This window comes from Eucalyptus grandis, chromosome 2 (genome assembly GCF_016545825.1).
Source record: "Eucalyptus grandis isolate ANBG69807.140 chromosome 2, ASM1654582v1, whole genome shotgun sequence".
Lineage (NCBI taxonomy): Eukaryota > Viridiplantae > Streptophyta > Magnoliopsida > Myrtales > Myrtaceae > Eucalyptus > Eucalyptus grandis.
This window is the reverse complement of record NC_052613.1, coordinates 23,746,337-23,764,676: the sequence shown is the minus strand read 5'-3', so window position 1 is coordinate 23,764,676 and position 18,340 is coordinate 23,746,337. Positions and strand designations below refer to the sequence as shown.

The 18,340-nt window shown below is 43.6% G+C and overlaps 1 long non-coding RNA gene and 1 pseudogene across 1 annotated transcript; one reads left to right on the top strand and one right to left on the bottom strand.

The window, feature by feature from the left end:
* Positions 1-2,047: 2,047 nt before the first annotated feature.
* LOC120290289 lies at positions 2,048-10,110 on the top strand. The gene is made up of 3 exons (XR_005548157.1): positions 2,048-2,090; positions 8,540-9,224; positions 9,989-10,110. It is a non-coding gene; the product is annotated as an uncharacterized LOC120290289 (long non-coding RNA).
* Positions 10,111-11,667: 1,557 nt separating this feature from the next.
* LOC120285969 lies at positions 11,668-17,092 on the bottom strand (annotated as a pseudogene).
* Between the last annotated feature and the right edge of the window lie 1,248 nt (positions 17,093-18,340).

Sequence of the window (18,340 nt, the reverse complement as noted above, 5' to 3'; positions counted from 1 at the left end):
TACAACCTACTTATGGTTTCTCTTAAAAGAATGCAAAATAAATGAAATAACCATGGAGAACTCATAGATGAATGATCATCCAAATGCTAGACAAATTTGAAGTTGATAATCAATATCGTTTTTGTATGTTTCTCTTAAGGAGTTCTTTCGTTGCTCTTCCATCATTTCTAAGAAGCTAAACATGTCTAAGCTTGTTCATTATTGTCATGTTCATTCTCATTTTGTTTAATTAAAAATGAAAAAAAAAAAAAACTTACTGAAATTTGGAACCAATATTAAAACCTATAACATAATAGGTTTCAGGTTTCAAATTTCGACGGTTATATTCCACGTGTCAAAAAAATGAGAGATCTATTTTCGATAATAAGTTTCAAATTATAAGTGAAATTTGTAAGGAATCTGAAACCACTTACCTTTATTTATTATATCTAACTTGAATACAAACTCATTTCTAGTCGTGACTCATTTATTAAACTCTATACACATGACTTTGCCAAGATATGAACTATATGTACAAAATGTGTTTAAAGTATTGGGTTGTCTTGACATGAGTAACACATTCCTCGATATCACTAAACATGTCATAAACGTGTTAAAAGGATCAATCTACACATGATATGTTTTTTCATTCGTGTATAAATGTACGAGTTAATCTGCTTATGACATGAACTTGTTAAAACTTTATACGAAACACCCTTAATTGCAGACTTATTAGATAATACCAGTTTCCACATACTGTCTTAGTGAACTTAGATACTTCTCCCATCAAGAAATCATAACCCCAACCCCCAAACCTAAATTTAGCCGCCACTTTAGCTGTCGTCATCCTAGTCGTTGTGTCACCCATCATAGCTCAAGTTCGTCGACTAGAACTTTAAACGCGCAACCCCCCTTCACGGGGTTCCAGATTTGGAGGCGTCTCTCCATGAGAAAATATTGGGTACGTCTTATGTAGCCAGCGTGGCAAACAAGAAAGCGATGGGAGCGCGACACGTGTCCTCGTGGGACCCATAAAGTCGGGCGTCGCTCCTCGACTCGGCGCTTCTTCCTCTCTCCTCCAACTCTCGTCTCGGCTGGTGGCTCGGCTCGGCTGGCAAAAGAAAGGACGTCCTCTCCTCCCGACCTGCACGCTCACGCTCTCTCTCTTGTCGAGCATTTATTGCGGAAACTTTTCTCTTTCCTTCGTTTGAGAAAGAAAATGGCCGTTCGTTCCTCTTTCCCTCTCCATTTCTTTCCTTTCGAATTTTTGAATCTGAAATCCTCTCCGCGCTCGTTGTTGCTCCGCCGTGCATCAAGCGGCCGTTCTCCTGCCATCACCGACGAACCACATTACGGCCGCCGCTACTCCGGTGCTCACTCGCTTCTCTCTTCGGGTTCGTTGCTTTGCTCCGTCATTCGTTCCGGAGTTCCGGGATCGCAGATGCAGCACGCGGAGGAGAAGCGAGGCCTCTTCGAGCTCCCTCAACGTCGGCGACGTCGCCCGCCAAGCGAGACCCGCACACACGGAAGGCTCGGAGGCGAGGTTGCTTTGGAGAAGCTGGTCCGAGCTGCCTCATCGTGTTCGACGCTCCTCCGCCTCCCTCTCGCGACGTCCGCTCTGCTCTCTCTCCCCCCTCTGCGAAGTCGTGACTCTCTTCCAGCAAACGCGACGCCGACGGCCCTCCACCTCTGCCGGTTGACTCCGTCGCCCTCGACTCCGACTCCGACTCCGACGCCGACGCCGACGCCGCCTCCTCCCCGAACCCGACTCGACGCCGACGCCCCTTCGCCGGTTGCCTCCGTCGGCGTCGGAGTCCGTCGCCCGACGCCGACGCCTCGGCCTCCGCCTATGCGCCCGACGCCGACGCCCGACGCCGATGCCCCTTCGCCAAGTCCATGCATCGCAGAAAATGGTGATGCCGACCCAACATTACTTATTCAGTTATTTCCTTTTCTTTGCTTTGTAGAAAAGGAGAGACAAGCTTTGGTGGATGCACTTAGAGCTAGTGAAGCTGAATGCGATGCTATTGATGCGAAGATGCGGGAGGTTTTGAATGCACAGATTGCTTTGCGAGGATGAGTGTGTTTCTCTGTTGGAGAATTTCTCTAAGGTCGTGACAATGTTGGAAGATATGCAAAAAGATTCGAAAGTATATTGGGAATTGATTGATTACAGAGAATCAATCTTCTATTAGATTGATTTGTAGAATATTACATTGCCTTTTTTCTTTGTGTATACACTTTGTAATATAAACACAAAGCATTGTACATTGATTGACACAGAGAATATACAAGAAAATCTTCTTCCCAAACCGCGCTCTTCTCCTTTCTCTCTTTCGTTTCTTACTTGCCTTCACATTCTGACATGGTATCAGAGCTTTCGGTTTTAAGCTCCATCTTCCGCAATTGATTGCTTTCGAAGCTACAAGACAGACCAACGTCTTGATCACGAAAGAATCTGTACGAAGGAAGAAGAAACGGAATTTTTACCATGAATCCAGAGGATCTGCTCCCTGGGACAACCGGTGTTCCCTCCACAGGCGACGTCACACCGATAGGAGAAACACAAGGCCACAGCATCCATGCGATACCTGCAGTTTCCACAACCCAAAGAACAAATCCAGACTCAATGGCGAGATATACCGGCTCGGGCGAATATGGGGCAGCCCATTCGGGCCATCCTTACCAATGGGTACCTTATCCATGGTACGTCGGGCAAGGCCCGAATCCATCATTGCCGGGGTAACAAGTTGCAGAGCAATGTTCAACCCGACGGGAGTCTACCATCAAGCGGGGCAAACTCAGCCGCCGAGGCAGAACGAATAAACGGGTCTGGAGAAGCGGGATCCGGAACAAATCCTCATCCGGGATTTTTTAATATAGGTCATGGAACCGGGTTTAATGGGTCGGGTACAGGGACGAATCCCTACCCAAACCCCTCACCCGGATTCTTACCTTTTTCGATTGCAGCGATCACGGGTCGACCGGAGCCAGGCGATCCCTTACACGTATCAACCGCCGACGGTCCAGAGTTGCGATTGATTAGCCTGCAACTGACCGGGCCGGAAAAATACAACAAGTGGTCGCAAGACTTCCGGCGGGCCCTCGTCACAAAAGATAAAGACGGTTTTCTTGACGGAACCGTACCTGTTCCGACGGATGAAAGGCTGGCGAGGCATTGGCGAAAGTGCAATCACCTGATCCGCACTTGGATCGGCAACTGCGTCTCGCCCGACGTCGCAGCCAGACTCCCACCGACGGAAGATTCAAAAACCATGTGGGACAACATAAAGGAAATGTATGGGAAGCTCGACCGAGCAAAAATTTTTTGTCTCATGCAGGAATTAACAGATCTCAAGCAAGGAAACATGTCCGTCACAGCGATTTACAACAAACTGTCATCGCTCTGGAACGAGCTCTAGGCCACGGAAGAAAAACTCGAGGGACCTCCCGAAACCCTCAGGCAGTATAAATCCATCAAAGAGAGGGAGAAATCCACTCGGTTTCTCTTGATATTGAACGAAACATACCTAACATTTCGTTCGCAGATCCTGGCGATGGATCCTGTGCCACCCCTCGGCCGGATCTTTCAACTGGCTGTCCAGGAAGAAAGCCAACGGCTCACAGCACCGGAGCAAGCACGAGGAGGCGAAGCCATCGCGCTCGCTCTTCGCGGAGATCGCCGCGGAAGAGAAACAGGTGCGAGAACCCTAGCCCGGGAGAGAGAAGTTCGCGAGGGGCTAGGGTTTGCAACCGCGGACAAAACCCTTAAAAGGGAAGGTGTCTACGGTGGAGATTTGATCCGGAGATCCGACGGCCTGGATTTCCCGCGGAGATCCGACGGCCTTGAATTCCCGCGGAGATCCGACGGCCTTGATTACCCACGGAGATCTGACGGTCCAGACTTAGCGCGTCGATCTGACGGTCCGCAAGCGGTCGATCTATACGGTGCATCGGACGGTGGAGATAATTCCACGATTAAATCATCCGACGGCCAATTTTATTCCGCATCAGTTCGAAATTTCGGACAAAATTCCAAGGGAAAAGGTAAATTATACTGTGAATATTGCAAACGTCCCCATCATACCATAGAAAATTGTTGGAAATTGCATGGAAAGCCGTGGAGAAAAAGAAAAAAAGAAAGGGTATTCACGCAGCCTACCAAGTGATCGGACCTCCATGGATCCATTAGTGACCGACCAATTTCCTATGGGCAATATCAGCAGTTGATGCAGGCATTACAGAAAGCTGACATTGGAAATAAAGGAGGTCATTTCTTAGGTATATCCCATTGCCTGATTAATTCAATTTCAAAGAAGGCATTGATAGTTGACTCAGGAGCAAGTGACCATATCATTTGTGATATTAAATTTTTCTCACAAATGCATAGGAAATTGGACACACCGATTTCTGTACAACTCCCAAATGGGAATATTACTCATGTCACAATGACAGGGAACCGTCCAACTTAGCTCCCAAATTATTCTGAAAATGTCCTATATGTCCCACAATTTCAGTTCAATCTGATTTCCGTATCCAAAGTCTGCAAAGAAAATTCCTGTCAAGTACTTTTCAATGCTGACACATGTTTTTTTTCAGGCCCTTTCGACTGGGAAATTGATGGGCTTGGGTAGTCTTTCTGAAGGTTTATATTTCTGGACCAGTGTTCCAAGTAATCTAGATTTGAATTCAATTCCTTTCAATAAGTTATCATTGTGTAATGCCATTGCCAATGATAAAGACTTTCTTTTACATTCAAGAATGGGGCATAGTATTTCTTTTCCATACTCTAAATGTCCTATCTGTCCTCTTGCAAAACAACCTCGCACGTCTTTCCCTTTACATACCAAACGTTCCACTACTATACTTTCTTTGATTCATGTCGATGTCTGGGGACCATATCACACAACACATCGTGATGGTTCACGATATTTTCTTACAATTGTGGATGATCACTCTCGGGCTACATGGATATTCTTGATGCAATCAAAAGCTCAAGTTCCATCTCATTTGAAAACGTTCATCGCCCTGACTAAAAATCAGTTTGGAAAGTCAATTCAGCGAATACGCACTGACAATGGGAAGGAATTTTTTAGTCATGAATGCAGATCACTTTTCTTGCTTCATGGCATTCTACATGAAAGCTCTTGCATCTATACTCCACAACAGAATGGAGTGGTGGAACGTAAGCATCGTCACTTGTTGGAAGTTGCACGAGCTTTGAAGTTTCAGGGATCTCTTCCGGCAATCTATTGGGGCGATTGTGTCCTCACTGCAGCCTATCTCATTAATCGTATGCCGACTCGGATATTAGATGGTAAATCACCCTTTGAACTTCTTTATGGAAAGAAACCATCAATAGATCATCTTCGAGTTTTTGGTTGTCTTTGTTATACTGCAATTATGGGACCTCGAGACAAAATGAGTCCACGTGCCAGGAGGTGCATTTTCATGGGTTATCCTACCTTACAAAAAGGTTATTATGTCCTAGATCCATCCACAGGAGAATTTTTCGTGAGCAGGAATATCATATTTCACGAAACAATCTTTCCATTTCGGGCATCTACAGATGATTTGGATATCTCCAATAGTCCTCATCTTTCCCCAATTGAGGAAAATATATCTCCTGAATATTTTCTAGCAGCATCACCAGGACAAGTCATTCCACTTTCTTCAGTTGATCAGTCAACTCAGCAGGCCACATTGGAAAGAGACTCTGCCCTTCCAATCACCGGTGAATATGATTCTGGCGAACAAATCACCAATAATGCTGCGGAAGTATCCTCACCTCCACCACCAACGGATCATCCACGACGTTCGGGGCGAGCTACGAAACCGCCAGCATGGACCAAAGACTATGTCTGCGCCTCACTGAATGGACCAGGTATTCACTATCCAATATCTTCATATGTCTCCTTTGACAAACTCTCGTCAGAGCATAGATGTTGCATTAGTCGTATATCAGATGAGAAAGAACCATCTAGTTACCATGAGGCATCCATAGATCCACGGTGGCAAAAGGCCATGGAAGCAGAATTACAGGCTCTATCTGATAATCACACATGGGAAATAGTTCCTTTGCCCTCAAATCGGAAATCCATAGGATGCAAATGGGTTTATAAAATAAAGTATAGAGCTGATGGATCCATTGAACGCTACAAAGCTCGACTAGTAGCCAAGGGATATACGCAACGAGAAGGTTTCGACTATCATGAAACTTTTTCTTTTTTTGTTGCTAAAGATGTCACCGTCCGCTCTTTCTTATCGTTTGCAGCCATCCATGATTGGACGTTGCACCAAATGGACGTTCATAACGCTTTTCTTCATGGTGATCTGGATGAAGAAATTTACATGGAAATTCCTCAGGGCTTACGGAGACAGGGGGAGAATAAAGTATGTCGTCTCCGCAAATCCCTTTATGGGCTAAAACAAGCTTCCAGACAATGGTATGCTAAATTTGCCAATGCTCTCATCAGTGCAAACTTCAAACAGTCAAAGTATGATCATGCCTTATTTACATGGACCAAAGGTACGTCATCTATTTACTTGATGATCTATGTAGATGACATTCTTATCATGGGGAATGATGAAGTTGCAATAAAAAGCCTAAAGAGATATTTACATACTACATTCCATATAAAAGATCTGGGAGCACCAAAATATTTCCTTGGGATTGAGATCGCCCGATCTCATCAAGGGATTTCTCTCAGTCAGAGGAAGTTTGTGTTGGAAATTATTTCAGAGGCCGGTTTATCAGGATGCAGGCCAGCTGTCATTCCAATCGAGCAGAATATCAGATTGACTACAGCAGACCACACTGGAGGAACTTCTCAGGATGATCCTATATTACAGGATCCGACGAGTTATCAGAAGCTCGTTGGAAAACTGATTTATCTAACCATGACCAGGCCTGATATATCATATGCAGTGCAGAATCTTAGTCAATTTATGCACAAACCAAAGGAATCTCATATGAATGCCGCTCTAAAAGTCGTGAAGTATTTGAAGGGATGTCCAAGACTCGGGATACTTCTATCTAGAAGATGCAACATGGAAATGACAGCATACTGTGATGCAGACTATGCAACATGTCCTATGAGTCGAAGGTCCATAACTGGGTTTTGCATTAAATTGGGAGACTCTCTTCTTTCATGGAAAACCAAGAAGCAAGCAACAGTTTCTCTATCTTCAGCTGAAGCAGAATACAGGGCCATGGCAAAGACCACATGTGAAATTGTGTGGATACGAGGATTACTTGGTGATCTCGGAATACGCCTAAAGGGTCCGACGAAGTTATTTTGTGACAATGAATCAGCCTTGAAACTTGCAGCAAATCCTGTAATGCACGAGAGGACCAAGCACATAGAAGTGGATTGCCATTTCACTCGGGAGAAGATTCAAGAAGGAATAATCGAGACAAGAGGGATTGGAACTCTTTGAACAACCCGCAGATGTATTCACCAAGGCCCTATGTCAAAGACAACATGCATATCTACTGAGCAAGCTAAGTGTCTTAGACATCTACAAGCCACCAGCTTGAGGGGGAGTGTTGGAAGATATGCAAAAAGATTCTGAAAGTATATTGGGAATTGATTGATTACAGAGAATCAATCTTATATTAGATTGATTTGTAGAATATTACATTGCCTTTTTTCTTTGTGTATACACTTTGTAATATAAACAGCAAAGCATTGTACATTGATTGACACAGAGAATATACAAGAAAATCTTCTTCCCAAACCGCGCTCTTCTCCTTTCTCTCTTTCGTTTCTTACTTGCCTTCACATTCTGACAGACAACATCTTTTCTTTTTTTTGGCTACACTAATGCTTGATCCTAGAATGAATTAAGATAGAGTGAGCTCTATAGTAAGAACTTCGCACCACAGGGCAACACAATCATTGGCTGGAGCAGATTGATACACGTTTCTGGTTTTCTCTCTGTCTTTATAAACTTGCGTGTGTAATGGTACAAGCCTTCCTGACTGGATGTTCTTTATATTCATGCTTGTGCTTAGCTGCCCTGTTGAGTGAAGGAAGTCGTTTGTCAATTTTCATCTTTCAATTGGCAGTCGGGTTCTCAAGGTGAACATGGAAAGACTAGTTTTGTCAAAGTGCTTCAAGGAAAATGAATGGAAAACAAGAATGTCTCTTGACCATTGTTGGGTTATGGTAGATTATAGGCATGGTAGTGGGTGCACTGCATGTGTGGTGTCATTGGTGTGCCCTTGCGCACAATTGTAGCCCTAGTTTTTATTTTGAGATAGCCATGGTTTTAATTGACTTGATGTAAGGTAAACTAAAAGCTTTCAGCAAGTCATATTGATCCCATGGTAGTCTCTGTTTTGCCAATCCAAGTAGACTTTTGGATAGTGACTGTTTTAAGGATAGCCGTGCTATCTCTCTCTGAACTTTTTCATTAACTGTTTCATCTGTCCCTACAAAACATGAGGTTGGATCATGCGTACCACGAAAAACTTTCTCGTAAGCTATCGATTTCATGTGGTAGCCAAATTTAGTTTGAAGCAGAATGACTGACATTTTTACCTCTTATCCTGCAGGATGCAACTGCTAGTGCTGACCTGATAGAGAAGAAGGCAAACTTACTGCGTGCTGAGGAAATGGACAAATGGCTTTCATCAAGTGAAGATTTGGAGGTGAGGAAGATGGAACTTGAAATCGAGTCATATCTGATAAGTGAAGCTCGTAAAGGAGTGAATGTTTCCATCGAGCATTCAATTGATGATGACAGTAGAGAGAAAGAAAACTTCTTAAGAAGAAGGATGTGTTGTTGGATGAATTGGAGAAGCTGCTTAATTTAGTGAGAGAGAAGGAGAAGCAAATTGCTGAGAATGATGCTTCCATTGAAGCAGTAGAGAAGCGCATTGCTGGTGTGGTCTCTGGATTTCAGGACATGCAATCAGATATTGGTGCTAAATATGATAGAATGAAATCAAAGCTTTCTCAGGTTGATGCCGAAAGTGAAGCTTTATCTATAAAAAAGAAAGATATTGATGACGTACTCTCTCAGGAAGATAATAAAGGAGCAAAGATTAGGAACTTGGGAAGATTGCTGCAGATGAAGCAAAAGCATACAATGAAGCAGCAGGATTGAGAAAAGGTTTAATGCTCTGCATTTTGGAGTACAGAGAAAGTAAACTGGGGCTGATGAAGACTGAGGAGAAATTTTCTGAAGATGTCATGAGGCTCCAACAAGAAGCTTCCTCTGCAAGAGCTTCTTTACAGGTTATTTTACTTTTTAGCTATCTTACTCTTTACATGCAAACGACATATACCAAAAAGGTGGTTAAGCTTCACATGCTTAATCTACTATAATTCTGGCCTATGGAGTCTACATGTTGCAACATTTTGGAGAATTTACTTCCAGTCTTCTGAATCAGTAATGCTTGAGGTTCATGTTTGATTATCCAACCTAGGATGAGTGTTGGTTCATGGTTAAGATATACTTGCTGAAGGAATATTCTAAAGACACAGGCAGTGAGTGACTCCTACTTTCTTTCAAAAGTTTGTTTATGCGACGTATTTGTTTTTTTTTTGGTGAAAATAAGAGATGCGACGTATTTGTTAGGAAGCCTTAATCTTAAAAGTTTAGGCAACTAGGGATATGTAGACAATGTATGTTGAGATCTACTGTTTCCCTCACAGAAAAGCTATAGCTTATGAGTGAGACAGTGGATGTAATCATGAAATCAAACTATTGTAGAGCTGGAGTACTGTAACAGGAGAAATAGGAAACAATAAGCAAAAAGAGGGAGCAACAGGAGAGTATAAGCAAAAGCAGAATTTGATCAGATTTCAAATCTTGCAGTGAACTCCAATGTTGTGTCAGGAGACCTTTATCTGAATTTTTGTCCAGTCTAGTGGTCAGGTATTGTGTTAAGCATGTTCTTTAGCTATAGCTTCAGGACGAAAATTCAAAAACTGAATACTCGAAATTTATTTGGCTCTTCAACGCATCATTTGATTAGATTCTTGTCTTTTGATCATAGGAACTGTCTTCAAATAAGTCCAGCCTCCAACAGGAGATAGCTTCATTTGAGCAGAGGATACTTTATGTGGACAAGAGACTTCCAGAACTAGAGACTGAGAAAAGGTTGCTGCTGCTGCAAGAAATTTCAAAGAAGCTACACGGCTGCTGAAGCAAAGTCGTTGAGCAATGAGAAGGAAGGAACACAAATCAAGCTTGAAAGAGCCACTATGGAGCTTGGAAAGCTTGAAGAAGAAATTAAAGAAACTGTTGATAAATTGCAGGAGGCTGAGGAGCAGATCTTATTAAGGGAGAGGGATTTGGCAGTGGCTAGACTCCAGAGGTTACTCATAACTGCCAGTGCTGCCAATGCTGAAAGAGCTGCTGCTGTGGAATTGGGTGACCATGAAGAAGCAGACATTTTACTGGCTGAGGCCAAAGCTGCAGAATATGAAGCCCAAAAGCTCCAAGCGGTATATGATTTGAAGGAGGAAGATTTTGGCAATCAACCAAAACATTTAATCCCTATGGAACTTGTTTATGATCTCAGCGGGAAACAATTAGCAGAATTAGCTGCATCTGTTCATCTCAACCCAGCATCATGATGACAAAGTGGATTTTGAGATGACTGACCTTTTTTGGCAGGACAGGCTTCTGAAACTCTGGTCACATGTATTCAAGGGGATTAGCCTGGAAGTTTCATCTCACCTTTGGCTAGACGCTTTCAAACCTCAGTGCCTAGAAATGACAGTTGTGGCATTCTTTGGTCTTTGGCCAGTAGCAAGTTTGGTATGGGTTTTGAAGATCTCGCGATTTCATTTTATGGTACTGGATGTGAGAATTCAGCTTCTCCAAGGCAATGGGAGGAGTAATTTTTTTGTAAATCTGTTGAGTGAAAGATTAATACACGTCTCTTCTCATACAGAATAATATCCAGCCCAATACAAAAAAGGGGTTGGGGATGGTGTGGAAAATAGCCAGAATTTTCTTTAGATTCTCTTTTGTGACTTTTTTTTTTGGGCTCCTCTCCTGCTTTTCTTACTGTTGCTGAAGAGTTCGAACATTTTGGTCACCTGCGTCTCATCATCATTCTGGCCCGTCTCACCAGATGCCAAGATGAATCTCCAAGTTGATGCTGCATTGACGCTCAAATCGTGTAAAACTTTCTGTCTACAGATGATTTGCATTAAAACTTCCTGCATCCAACTGTTACAGAGACTCTTTTGTTCCTGAGGAGAATCTGAAAAATGGCAATGGTTTGCAATGCACTTGGAGCAATAAGATGTTAAGTCAGGTCACTTAAATATGTAACAACCAATCAAAACCGTCACAACACCTACTGTGGCAAAAGAAAATTGAACTTCTTCCCTCTGATCTTTCAACGTACTTTTACAGCTCTTCTGTTCTTGAGGAGAATCTAACAAATGGCATGGTTCGCAATGCACTCGTAGTAATAAGATGTACAGTCTTGTCTCTTACATATGTAAGCAATCAAAAACGTTTCTGTGGCCAAAGAAAATTGAAAATTTTCCCTTTGATCTTTCAACCGACTTTTGCAGCTCTATTGTTCTTGAGGAGAATCTAAAAATGGCATGGTTTGCAATGCACTCGTAGTAATAAGTACAGTCAGGTCTCTTGAATATCTAAGCAATCAAAACCGTTTCTGTGGCCAAAGAAAATTGAACTTTTCCTTTGATCTTCCAACAGCAAAACGCCATGCATGGCCACATTAAGCAGCATCAACTGAGGGACGATGCCCCGTATATAATACATGCTCACAATTTCGGCTGAGTTACACTTACACAGGGGAGAGAGAGGGAGGGAGAGAGAGAGATTATGAGATGATAATACACATTATACTGTGGTTCACGCCACCTCCTCATCCTAGAAAAGAAAAAAATTATGAACCAAATAAAGAATCAAGAAGCAGTGTCACAGTCCTTTCCGACAATCTCCCAGCTGTTGCAAAAGAGCAGCAAAGTCGGTTTTTGTAGCCCTTCAGAGTGTTGCGGTCAAATGGAGAGGCGGAGTTGCGGAAACAGTGACGTCCAAACATGCCCTTTATTTGCATTGCAGACGGCACCACACCAAATGTATTCTTTCTGTATCCTTACGATAAATAACCCATAAACAAATCCTACTGACCAAATGTTCCAGGACACTCTTGCTAATTACAGTCCAACCCGCATTCTTCCAAAAGTGGTCCGTCCGACTTGGCCAAGAATGGATCGACACGTACCCACAGAAGGGAGAAGATGGAAGCGAGCAAGATTGACCACACAATGATGATTGTAGGAGTCCTGTTCTGCCGTCCAAGCAGACCCTTTAGGAAAGGATACAAGTGGACAATCACCCAGAAGGCAAAGAATAGCTTTCCGAAGAGAGGACCCCAGGACTCGTAACCGTTGTTTATTGCGTTTGATACGCCAGCTACAACACCAATCAGGTTTATTATAAGCAATGTGGTTGGCGGAATGAGCAAGGTGGTCCATTTGAACGCATAGAGTTGAGAGAACTCCTCGTCATCCCCACCCTTTGATGTCACAGTGAAGTTCGTGTCAACACCAGCCAGAACCTTCAAAAGCCCCTGAAAAACTGCAAAGAGATGTGCTGAAACTCCTCCGATGACCCAGAACTGTTCGTTCCTCCACCATTCTTCTATTCCAACCCCACTCCATCGCATTTCCAGGATACTTGTCGCGAAAATGCAAATGAAAAGTGACAGAAACCACAGACTAGCCACATTGCTCAGCTGCAACGGGGACAAGAAACAAAGACAATATAAGATCTTTTGCCTGGAATATCATCAATTGTACGATATAAAAGCAATAGTTGAAAAAAAAAAAAAAGAAAAAGAAAATCTAATAGCCTACCTCTGGCGTGATGAATTTCCCAGTAAGCAAGCAGCACACAGCAGGCAAAGTACAGTATGCCAACAGAGGGATTGATGTCCAGGGGTATACTGTGGCATTTATGTAAGATAATCGCTCTAACCATTTCAAACCGCCTCCATAACCATACCAAAGGGGACAATGCCTGCTTAAGAAGATCTCAATGGAACCAAGAGCCCAACGAAGGACCTGGTGGAGACGATCGGAAAGATTAATGGGAGCAGATCCTTTCAAAGCGGGTCTTGCAGGGATGCAGTAGATGGAACGCCATCCATGGCAATGCATTTTAAAGCCCGTCAATATATCTTCTGTAACTGAACCATATATCCATCCAACCTGTATATGATGAAAGTTCAGCCAACTCTGAGAGAAACAATAATTGTTTCGGGAATCGCATGAAGAGAGCATTTACACTACACTTACCTCTTTTCCCCACTCAGTCTTATCTTCGTAGCCGCAGCTGATGACATGGATAGCTTCTTTTAGCAAAGATGCAGGGCTCGTGCCTTTCAGTGTTCCTCCATCCTCTAGCATTGTCGATGCGACGAAGACTGAGGATTGCCCAAACTTCTTTTCAAGCTTATGCTGAGGCGTGGGATTTTCAGTTTCAATTCCTGCATAAGAAAACATGAATGTATTGATGACTAAGTAAAAGAACTAGCCTTAAACATGACATAGGAAGCAAAATTGGTTAAGTCCAAATTGGAACAGATGTTAACTGGGAAGCAACCCAATAGAAAACAAGCTTTTGGAAGAATAAAAGATTTCACCGATTGATGCCAAAATTGAGAGGCACATTCAATGATAGAAAAAGGTAAACCAACGCTAGACAATTAAGTGGGACTTCATGCAAAAGCAGAATCTCACCTTCAATGCCCTCTTCGATACCTTCCAAAGGTGGTGGAGTACCTGAATCTTTTATTTTTAAAAAATCTCTTCTTCAGTTCGGTCTTAGGCTTGGTATTCTTCTTCTTCTTCTTCTTCGTCCCAGAGCAACAGCACCCACAACAGCACCACTTTGGCAAGCAATTGCAAGTTCTGGTCGGTGGCTTCTTTGCTTTTGGAGCATCATAACCATAGAGTGCCAGCCTTCTGAATACACAACCAGTCCCAACGTAAATAGGACCTTGAATACCATCCAGACCTTTCATGTTAATCTGAAAGAGAGAAATTTCTCCGTCAGATCTTCTTGCACAGAATTAATGATACGGTATGTGCAATGGACATGAGGCAATTCAATGGTTGATAATTGCATGCTTACATCGAAAAACACGGTGTTCCGATTGGCATATCGATCGTGCCTATCTATACCGTCGAATCTTTGAGGGAACTGGACGTAGCACACTCTTTTTCCAATAAGTGGGTCCATCATGAAGCACATTGCCTCCCTAATAGCCTTACTATTATTGAAGTAGTGATCACAATCCAGATTCAAAAGATAAGGCGCATTTGTAAGCACAGCAGAGACCCTGACCGGTTAGACAAACAAAAGTTCACAGAGAGGTCAATGGAGAGAGCAAAAAGGGGGTTTACCAACTAAGGTGGATTCTTATGACACTTACCAAAGCATTCATGGCTCCTGCCTTCTTGTGGTGATTATAGCCAGGCCTCTTCTCTCTGGAAACATAGACAAGGCGAGGTAATTCATTCCCGTCAGAGTCATGTCCTCCACTTTGGCCAAGAAAAACCTATTAAAGATAGCAGAAATAAGCAGTTAATCTCATCTCACATCAACAAAGAGTTCTAAAACTGAAAATGACAACTTTGCATACCTGAATCATGCCAGGATGATCACGGACGTTATTTCCAGGCCATGGTGTTCCATCCTGCATCGTCCACCCTTCTTCAGGAACCTTCTGGGCTTTGGCCACCAAAGCATTTATACGAACCTTAAACTCCTCATACTCTCTCTGCAAACACAGCAAGAACAGAATTAAGACTTTGACTATCATCTGCAAAGAGCAATTCATAAATTAAATTTGGCACTCCTACTACCTTCATTGCTCTTCGCTCCTTCACAAAAGATGCCTCAACCTTATCTTTGAGATAATCTATCTTCTGAGCAAAATAAAACTCAGGTGCCCGTGGCTCAATGTTGAATTTCTTACAGAAAGGGACCCATTTTCTTGCAAATTCCGATGTTTCTGAGAGTGCTTCAAATGTCAGCATAGCAGCACCATCATCAGAAACATAACAGGACACCTTATCAACAGGGTAGTCCACAGCGAGAATCGATAAGACAGTATTTGCCATCACCAGGGGGGGTTCCTTCAGCGGGTCGACAGTACTCACAAATATATCTACTGGAGCAAGTTGAGAAGGTTGGCCTTCCTTCTCATACCTAAAGAACAATGCCAAATTCATAATTTTACAAATCCACATAAAGATCAGGCAAATAGCATGAAATGGAAGGCAAAATCTATTACCTCAGGGACAGTCTGTCGAGGTATGTCTCCCGATCAATAGGGAGCCATTTCGGGAATTGATCCAGAATCCACGAGAGACCAAACCAGATCTCACAGATAACAGATATGAGCCACAATGCGTATGCATCATTCACAGGATGCATTACTCTGTAATGGAAAAAGAATCCAAGCACTACAAGCCGGATGACAATGATCATTCTGTAGGGATTGATTTGGCTGGAGGATATAGGCAACTTTCTTGACAGCGGCTGTCTCGCCTCATCCATTCTGATTCACATTGCAGATGAAAAAGTCACGGCATTAGGGACCCCTGATTCCCAATCTCAACATATTCGGAAACTATGCAAGAACTAAACCATACATAATTGACTTCTCAAACAGGAATTGGCATATAATCTTCATGAGAAAAGAGAAGACTGGTTTAGCAATGCCACTCATCAAATTTGACAAGAGAACAGAACTTACAGTGGTAGATCTGGGTTGTCCCCATCATCGTCCCATTCCTTGCCACCTTTCTCGTTCTTCATCGTCTGTAGTTTCTCTTGCCTTTGTTTCCAACTCTCCATCCTCTCTTTCCAAGCAACGCTTCCATATCCATAAGCAGCCAAGTCCTTTGAAGGATCCATGGATCGAGGTTGCACTACAGAAAGGAGTTCACAGAACAACCATCTGTTATACTTGCAATTCTAACTGCAGCAGATCAATGAATCATTTCTTAGCCAGGGAACATAACATCATCACCTTTAATGTTAGGGCAGTCCATGAGTGGTCTCCTCTTGCAAGTGCTTCATTCAACTTGTCATAGTTTTCCTACAGGATGACAAGTGGATTCACCCATTCAAATCATTGATAGAGTCAGCATACAAACTAGCAAATATGCAAGGCAGAGTGGCACAATACAATGACATATGATTTGAAAAAGTTCCTGTTAATTATGAGTTCACATCATATCTAGGACATTGTTGTTATAGGTGATGCAGGCAAATAAGTGGTAACAATCATTCAGTCGAGCCAGATGATCAGGATATGACTTAAAGCCAAATGCTCTGTCATTAAGATTCAAGACATCAACAGGATATCAAGCAAATTATGTAAGTTGATGTAAAATTCAGGGACAAAGCAGAGGACAATAACAAGCAGATATTTAACTGATACAGCCATTCATGTTCGACAAGTAATTTATGGGTGTCCCTTGCACTGCAGGGTCTGGGAGGTAGTTGATGCACAAGCAACGAAGACAGCACTCAGAAATTCTAATGCAGTTTGATTCGGATTGCTAGAAAATCATTCAAATCAAAACTCTACAGGACTTTACAATCTCGCAATTATCTATCTCCACGTAAGAAGCCTCATCCACATAAAATAGCAGCCGAGGAGGCAAAACCTCATCTGCTGTAAGACTTAAGATCATTTGTCACACTTGCTTTCCGAGACATGGCTCTGAGTCTACGGCATTTGGCTTCCAGCCTAGCTACCTCTTTATGCTCTCCAAATGCTGTTTGCTGGCTGTTTCTGCTGCTTGGGTGCTCAAATTACGCTCAATAATCCTAAGTTCTAGCTCCTCCAACATAGAAAGGACTTTGGCTTTGAGGGCCACATTCTCTTTTTCAGCAGCATCAAGCTTAGGGGCGGGATCAGAACATATAACTGAAGAAGCTTCACTCTTGGCTGCTTGAAGCTAGCATGGACATTGCAAAACTTAGTCTCAAGCTCGGCCTTTGTTGATTCCCACTCACGAGTTTTCTTGACCACAGCTTCTTGGATCTTCTGCTCTTGCTCATCCTCACCTGTCTGAGCTGCCTCACACATTCCTTAAGTGCTCCATCAAGATGACTGATTCGATCTTCTAGTGTCTAGTTCCTTTGTGTTGCAGCCTCCAGTTGTTTCTTTAGCACCAAGACTTCATTTTCAGCCTTCTCCCATCCTACCATTGAATATCAAAAGGAAAAAAATTTACAACGAAGTACATAGGCACAAAAATGCAAATCCGAATGCAATGTCAAATAGATTTAACGCAGGAACGGTTGAAGTAGATGTCATCCTCAAATCTGAAACTCCATGTGATTTCACTCTTGCTCTGATTGAAAGCTTCCAATCTTGTTACCCAGACATTAGTGCTTAATTTTGGTGCAATTTGTGTAGTATATCAGATATTTCCTCCCTCCTACATTCTATGATATCTTGTTACTATCCTCATTAATTTGCTACAGCTTTGGATATTAAATGCAGACATCGAGAAACTAAATCATTATGCTATGGTTACGGATGATGCTACAAGATCTGTGAGAATACTATGGACTACTTTTCGTCCAAGATGAGAATTTCCCCATCATCAGCAAAAGGAAATAACTGAATAAGTAATGTTGGGTCGGCATCACCATTTTCTGCGATGCATGGACTTGGCGAAGGGGCATCGGCGTCGGCGTCGGCGTCAGCGCATAGGCGGAGGCCGAGGCGTCGGCGTCGGGGCGACGGACTCCGACGCCGACGGACTCCGACGCCGACGGAGGCAACCGGCGAAGGGGCGTCGGCGCGAGTCGGGTTCGGGGGAGGAGGCGCGTCGGCGTCGGCGTCGGAGTCGGAGTTGAGGGCGACGGAGTCAACCGGCAGAGGTGGAGGGCCGTCGCGTCGCGTTTGAAGAGAGTCACGACTTCGCGCAGAGGGGGAGAGAGCGGAGCGGACGTCGCGAGAGGGAGCGGAGGAGCGTCGAACACGACGAGGCAGCTCAAGACCAGCTTCTCCAGCAACCTCGCCTCCGAGCCTTCCGTGTGTGCGGGTCTCGCTTGGCGGGCGACGCGCCGACGTTGAGGGGAGCTCGAAGAGGCTCGCTTCTCCTCCGCGTGCTGCATCTGCGATCCCGGAACGCCGGAACGAATGACGGAGCAGCAACGAACCCGAAGAGAGAAGCGAGTGAGCACCGGAGTAGCGGCGCCGTAATGTGGTTCGTCGGTGATGGCAAGAGAACGGCCGCTGATGCACGGCGGAGCAACAACGAGCGCGAGAGAGGATTTCAGATTCAAAAATTCGAAAGGAAAGAAATGGAGAGGGAAAGAGGAA